The sequence below is a fragment of the Strix uralensis genome, unplaced genomic scaffold (genome assembly GCF_047716275.1).
Source record: "Strix uralensis isolate ZFMK-TIS-50842 unplaced genomic scaffold, bStrUra1 scaffold_436, whole genome shotgun sequence".
Taxonomy (NCBI): domain Eukaryota; kingdom Metazoa; phylum Chordata; class Aves; order Strigiformes; family Strigidae; genus Strix; species Strix uralensis.
Genome location: NW_027437030.1, coordinates 344 through 8,150, shown reverse-complemented (window position 1 = coordinate 8,150; position 7,807 = coordinate 344).

Below are 7,807 nucleotides of genomic sequence, written 5' to 3'. Positions count from 1 at the left end.
CTCCCCCTGAACCCTACCAGCCCCCCAAACCCCAGTCCCCCAAGAACGATTCCCACAACCCCCACGACTCCAGTGACCCCCCCCGGACGCCCCCCACTCCCTCCATGACCCCCCCACGAACACCCCTCCCCCCCCCCCCCCCCCATCCCCCACCCCGTGGCAGGCTGGGAAAGGCGGAAACGCGCCCCAGCTCGCGTGCCACCGCTTGGGCCCGCGGCCAATTCGCGCCCCGCCCCGTCCCCGAGTGCTAAAATTAGCAATTTTATTTTCAATTTTTTTTTTTTTTCCGCCTCACCTGACAGCCGGGAGGTGTCGGGGGTGGGGGGGCAAAGTCCACGACTACTGAAAAAATCCGGGGCGTGGCCCCCATCCTACCCGGTGGGGAGGGGTTAGAGGGTCCCCTGTGGGGGGTGTCCCCCCAAAAAAGGGGCTACAAGGGCCTCTTGCCCCCTCCCCAAGTCTACACTGGGGTTGTCCCAGTACAAACCAGTAGCACCAGTGCCATTCTAGTGTCTTTATTGGGAAGAAAAGGGGGGGTCCAGCCCCAGTTTTCAGCGCGAGGGGGGGGGGGGCTCCTCACCCTTGAGGTGAGTTTGGGGAGGGGGGGGACGTAGGGACGTGACCCCGGAGTTGGGGGTCACAGCCCGAAAGTGCCGATGGGTGGGAGGTCGTGACCCGTGCGGTGACGATAATTAGTGAAGTGACCACCCTAAAAGTGGGGTCATGACCCCAAAAGTGGGGTCATGACCCCCCAGAAGTGCTCGCGAGAAGAGGATGAGGACGCCCTGGGAGGGGGGGTCAAGGTCACCCCTGAAGAAGGTTTGGGGCAGCGATGGGGTGGTCGTGGTGGCCACCCCCCACCCTGCCACGGGCTCAGAACGTCTCCGGCCTCAGGGACCTGCTGGGATGTGGAGAGGGGGGGGTGGGGGGGGGGGGGAAACAGGGTGTCAGCAGGAATCGGGGTGTCCCCGCTGCCCCGTGACCCACTGGGGTGGGGAACCCACCGGTGCCGACGTCTCCACGGAGTCAAGGTTGACCTAAAAGTTGTCCTCAGCGTCTGTGAGATGACGGGGTTCAGCAGGGGTGGGGTTGGGGGGCACAACCCAGGTCCCCCAACCCCATGGGGGGGTCACCAGGGACCCCCCCCAAACCCCACACCCACCTTGATTCTGGACGGTGAAGCTTCCTGGGAGGCTCCACGCCTCGGCCGTGTCCTCATTCATCACCTTCCGGGTGGTGGGGACAAGGGGGTGGGGGGGGACACACATTTGGGGGTCACCACCAGTGGGTCCAGCCCTTGCCTGCACCCACCTGCTCCTCCACCTTCCCCCCTGCAAAGAACCAAGGTCCCCCCCCCACCCCTGGGACCACAGTGCTGGGTGTTCTCCAGGATGAGGAACATCTGGCATCACAAAATTCAAAAATACAAATAAATTAACGACTCGATGAGATCTCCCAGCCCAAATGGTTCTTGACCCATTTCCAGGCCAAGAGGAGCCTGGAGATGGACATTGAGGTTCACCAGGAGGTTGGGTGCCCGTGGAGCAAGACCCTGCCCCAATCTTGTGGGTTTTTGACCCATTTCCATGAAGAATGGAGCTTGGGGATGGGTGTGGAGGTTCACCAGGAGGTTGGGTGCCCATGGAGCACGACCCTGCTCCAATCTCGTGGTTTCTTGACCCATTTCCAGGCCAAGAGGAGCCTGGAGATGGACACTGAGGTTCACCAGGAGGGTTGGGTGCCCGTGGAGCAAGACCCTGCCCCAATCTCATGGGGTTTTGACCCATTTCCATGAAGAATGGAGCTTGGGGATGGGTGCGGAGGTTCACCAGGAGGTTGGGTGCCCATGGAGCAAGACCCTGCCCCAATCTTGTGGTTTTTTGACCCATTTCCATGAAGAAAGGGGCTTGGGGATGGACATTGAGGTGCACCAGGATGTTGAAATGTGGGGTTTGGGGTCCTTGGGGCTGGGGCAAGGGAGAACTTCATCCTCCTCTTCCTTCTTGGGGCTCCACTGCTGCCACAGGTGTCCCCCCCGAGGTTCAGGTGGTGACCCCGATCCCACCCCACCAACCAGTTCCCACCCTCCAACCACAAAACATCCCTTGGACGTCATCCACCCCCCACCTGGGAAGCCCATCCCCGTCCTCTTGAACCTCACCCGCGACTTTTCCTGGACCTCCCAAACGTCCCCGAGGGACGAGCCCCCCCTCCCCGCGCGGTTGGGCAGCGCCAGGAGACCCAAAGTCACCCACCACCAGGTGCCACCTCGTGAAAAAACATCTTCACGCTGACGGTGGACAACGGGCTGCCCCCTCCTCCCTGCAAGGGTTCAAGGCCAAGTTGGGCAACCTGGGCTAGTGGAAGGTGGCCCTGCTCGTGGCGGGGGGGGGGTGGCAACCCAACCTTGGAGCCCCTCTCCCCACCGCGGTGATGGTGTCCATCAAGTTTTCCCTCAGGAGATTTGCTCTGGAAAATTCTCCAGCTTGCGCGAGCTCAAAAAAAAAAAACCCAAAAAAACCCAAATTAAACTCAAACAATAACCAAAAAACCCCTCACCCCCCCCCAAAAAAATCCATGCTGTTTCAAAAAGCTCCATTTTTCCAGCCCGATGGCTCCTAATGGACGTTCTCCAGCCGTCTTCCTCCTAAATTAATCTCCCTTATGCAATCAACTCGACTCTTAACGAGGTTTAAAAGCTCCGGGCGCGGCGCTTGGCCCGGGGGGGGGGGACGGGGACGCGGGCGGGGGGTCGATTGGCCTCGGTTGTAGGAGGAAGAGGAGGGGGGTGGGAAAGGGGTGAAAAGCTGGAGCGGGGTGGGAGGTGGGGGGGGGGGGGTGGGGGGGTGGGGGGGTGGGGGTCAGCTCTTGGTTGGGGGGGACGTTGGATCCGGAGCTGCTGCCGCGTCGCGGTGGTGGGACTGGGAGAGGTTGTGGGTTGGGGACACCAGGTCATGGGGGGGGGGGGGCGGGGGGTGGTTTGGTGCCCCCCTCCCATCCCTGTAGACCCCCCCCCCACGGTGGCTGGGGTGCGATGGGACTTTGGAGAGTTTTTAATTTTTTTTTTTTTAATTATTTTTTGGCCTGAGGATGGAGGTTGGGGGGGGGGGGGAGGGGAAGGTGTGAAGCTGCCCCTTGGCGCTGGGACCCCGTGGAGAAACCCCAGAGGAGACAACACCTTGCGGCACCCCCTCCGTCCCCTCAAAACACCCCAAAAAAACGTGCCCCCCCCCTCCAACCCAACCCAACCCAACCCAACCCAACCCAACCCAACCCAACCCAACTCACTCATTCCGCCTCCAAGGAGGAAGAGGAGGAGGACGAAGGCGAGAGGAACCATGGAAACCTTCATCTTCTCATCCACCACCAGCACCCCAGAACCCTCCGGGAAGACTTTCCCCCCCCCTCCACCTTCCACGGGGGGGGGGGGGAGGGCCCAAACCACCCCCCGCCCCCCGCCCCTTTTCGTTTGACGAACGTTGAGTTTCTCCCCAAACCTGTTGGGTCATCGCTTGGGTATCGGGTGGGGGGGGGGGGGGACGCCGCCGCTAAAACCAACCCCCAGGGTTGAGTTGGGGGGGGTCCTTGTTGCACCCCCACCCCCTGCGGGGAAATGGGGACCCTCCCTGAAACCCTCCCCCATGTAAACACCCACCCCCCAAAAAAATTTTTGGCTTCTTTTTTCCTGTTTTTCCCACCCCCCCACCCCCACACCACCCAACCCCGGCGCGCGGGGAGGGGCCGTTTGCCACCCAGAAAATAAACACCCGGGGGTGGGGGAGGGGGGGGAGGAGATCCTGGGCAGGGTGGGTGACGTTTGGTTGTGTCAGAAGATCGATTTTTATTGTATTTCTGGGCGGGGGGGGGGGTGTCGGCCGGGTGCTCCTCCCCGCCCCCCCCCCGTTCTGCAAACAAGGGGTTTTTTGTAGAATTTCTTCCTCCTTCGGGACTTCCTGCGTCGTTTCCAGCCCGGGTGGGCGGCGCCGCCCTGGGAATCGTCCTCCAAACCCACCCCTTGAGTCCCCAAACCCCAGTTGTGGCCTTCAGACCCCGAGTCTCGAGCTCCAAAACCTGAAATTCGACCTCCAAAACCCGAATGGTGGCCCTAAACCCCAAATGTTGACCCCCAAACCCAAATCATGACCCCAAACCCCAAATCTTGACCCCCCAAACCCAAATCGTGACCCCAAACCCCAAATCTTGACCCCCCAAACCCCAATTGTGACCCCAAACCCCAAATCTTGACCCCCCAAACCCAGATCATGACCCCAAACCCCAAATCTTGACCCCCCAAACCCAAATCGTGACCCCAAACCCCAAATCTTGACGCCCCAAACCCAAATCGTGACCCCAAACCCCAAATCTTGATCCCCAAAACCCAAATCATGACCCCAAACCCCAAATCTTGACCCCCCAAACCCAAATCGTGACCCCAAACCCCAAATCTTGACCCCCCAAACCCCAATTGTGACCCTAAACCCCAAATCTTGACCCCCCAAACCCAAATCGTGACCCCAAACCCAAAATCTTGACCCCCCAAACCCAAATCGTGACCCCAAACCCCAAATCTTGACCCCCCAAACCCCAATTGTGACCCTAAACCCCAAATGTTGACCCCCAAACCCAAATCATGACCCCAAACCCCAAATCTTGACCCCCCAAACCCAAATCGTGACCCCAAACCCCAAATCTTGACCCCCCAAACCCCAATTGTGACCCTAAACCCCAAATCTTGACCCCCCAAACCCAAATCGTGACCCCAAACCCAAAATCTTGACCCCCCAAACCCAAATCGTGACCCCAAACCCCAAATCTTGACCCCCCAAACCCCAATTGTGACCCTAAACCCCAAATGTTGACCCCCAAACCCAAATCATGACCCCAAACCCCAAATCTTGACCCCTAAAACCCAAATCATGACCCTAAACCCCAAATGTTGACCCCCCCAAACACCAATCGTGACCCTAAACCCCAAATCTTGACCCCTAAAACCCAAATCATGACCCCAAACCCCAAATCTTGACCCCCCAAACCCAAATCGTGACCCCAAACCCCAAATCTTGACCCCCCAAACCCAGATCATGACCCCAAACCCCAAATCTTGACCCCCCAAACCCAAATCGTGACCCCAAACCCCGAATCTTGACGCCCCAAACCCAGATCATGACCCCAAACCCCAAATCTTGACCCCCCAAACCCAAATCGTGACCCCAAACCCCAAATTTTGACCCCCCAAACCCAAATCATGACCCCAAACCCCAAATCTTGACCCCCCAAACCCCAATTGTGACCCTAAACCCCAAATCTTGACCCCCAAACCCAAATCATGACCCCAAACCCCGAATCTTGACGCCCCAAACCCAAATCGTGACCCCAAACCCCAAATCTTGACCCCCCAAACCCCAATTGTGACCCTAAACCCCAAATCTTGACCCCCAAACCCAAATCGTGACCCCAAACCCCAAATCTTGACCCCCCAAACCCAGATCATGACCCCAAACCCCAAATCTTGACCCCCCAAACCCAAATCGTGACCCCAAACCCCAAATCTTGACCCCTAAAACCCAGATCATGACCCTAAACCCCAAATGTTGACCCCCAAACCCAAATCATGACCCCAAACCCCAAATCTTGACCCCCCAACCCAAATCATGACCCTAAACCCCAAATTTTGACCCCCAAACCCCAATTGTGACACCAAAACCCAAATCTCAACTTCCCAAACCTGAATTGTGACCCCCCCAAACCCCAAATTTCAACTTCCAAACCCCCAATTGTGACCCCAACCCCCCAGTCTTGACCTCCAAAACCCCAATCATGGCCCCCAAAACCCCAACCCTAACCCCCAAGACCACAACCGTGACCCCCCAGCTCCAAATCTTGACCCCCCAAGTGGGTCAGCGGCCTCGACACCCTCTTTTTGGGAATTCCACCCCCCCTCCCCAGCCCCATTTTCCCAGGTTATTTCTCAGGAAATAAATACGTTAATAAATATAATTTCCACCAAGACGAGGCTGGGGGAGGTTTCGTGAGCAGGGTTGACCCCCAGGGATGTTCCTCTCCAGTGAGGACCCCCCCAGAACCAGGCGGGGGGCCCCCTCTTCTCACAAAGGAACTGTATCCCACCTGCTTTTGCCCCAAAAATGAGAAATTCGCGGGGGGGGGGGGGGGTGGGGGCTTCAGTCACCGCCCCCCCCCCCCCACGCCAAGGTGTGGGGCACCAACGCAGCCTCGACCACCCACCCCCAGATATTCTTTTTTTTTTTTAAAGGGGGGGTCACAGGGACGCTGCCCCTTCTGCCAGCACCTGCAAAGAGGGGGAGGGGGCAGTGAGGATGGGGGGGGGGGGTGTCGTTCCCCCCCCCCCCTTTTTCGGGCACCCACAGCGGCGCCGACGCCACCCGGGCACTTACCGGCGTGGTGGGTGTTGCCACCTCGGCCTTGGGCTTGTAGGAGCTGCGTGTGTAAGGGTCTGGAAGAGGAAGGGGGGGGTCTGGTTGAGGGGGGGGTGGTGTCTCCCCACTAAGGGGGATGGTTTTGCCCCCCCCCCCATCTCAACGGGTGTCACCTCGCAGGCGCGTGGACCCTCTGCCGTTCACGTGGTAGATGCCGGTGGCTCGGGTGTTGCGCCTGTTGTCCGACCAACCGCTGTCCCCACTGGCCACGCTGTAGAACCGGCAACCGGTGAGCTCACGGGATGAAGGGGGGGGGGGTCTTGTGGAGGGGGCAGAGAGGCTGGACCCCCCCCCCCAAGTTTGGGTGAATTATCCCCTCCTGAACCCCACACCTCTCCCCCCCCAGGCTTTTTCACCTGCCACCAGCAAATTTCTTCTTGTTTTGGGCCAAGCAGATGATGAGGACGATGCAGAGGATGAGGAGGATGAGGAGGGTCAGGCCCAGCCCCACCCCGACCCCCACTCCCAGCCCCACTTTGCTGATGTGGGTCTGGCAACGGTCGCCGGTTGTCAGGTACCACGGCACATCTGGGCAGCTGGGGGCGGGGGGTGTTGCATCATGGGCAGGGTCTCTGCCCCATCCCATGCACCCCCGCACCCCAGATCGGGCCCAAGGGTTGGGCATTGGGGGTTGGGGTCGTCCAAGAAACCCACCGGAATCCCAAAACCTTTCCCAGAGCTGGGTGGAATCGGGGAGACCCAGCCCCACGTCTATGGGGTTTGGGGATTGAGGTTTGGGGTTTGGGAGGGTGGTCAAGAGCTTTTGGGGGTCAAGGGTTGGGTTTGGGGAGCAAAAGTTGGGTTTGGAGGGCAGGAGTTGGGGTGTTGGGCTCAAGTTTGGGACTTGGGGGTCAAGGGTTGGGCTTGGGGTCAAGGTTTTGGGTTGTGGTGGGAGCTTGGGGGTCAAGGGTTGGAGTGTTGGGCCCAAGTTTGGGACTTGGGGTCAAGGGTTGGGTTTGGAGGGCAATGGTTGGGGTGTTGGGCTCAAGGTTTGAGATTTGGGGTCAAGGGTTGAGGTGTTGGGTCAAGGTTTTGGGTTTGGGGTCAAAGTTTTGGGTTGGGGTGGGACTTGGGGTCAAGGGTTGGGGGTTGGGGTCAAGGTTTTGGGGTTGGGGTCAAGGTTTCAGGTTGGAGTGGGAGTTGGGGGTCAAGGGTTGGGGTCAAGGGTTGGGGTCAAGGTTGGGGTGTTGGGGTCAAGGTTTTGGGTTGGGGTGGGACTTGGGTCAAGGGTTGGGGTCAAGGGTTGGGGTCAAGGGTTGGGGTGTTGGGCTCAAGGTTTGAGATTTGGGGTCAAGGGTTGAGGCGTTGGGGTCAAGGTTTTGGGTTTAGAATCAAAGTTTTGGGTTGGGATG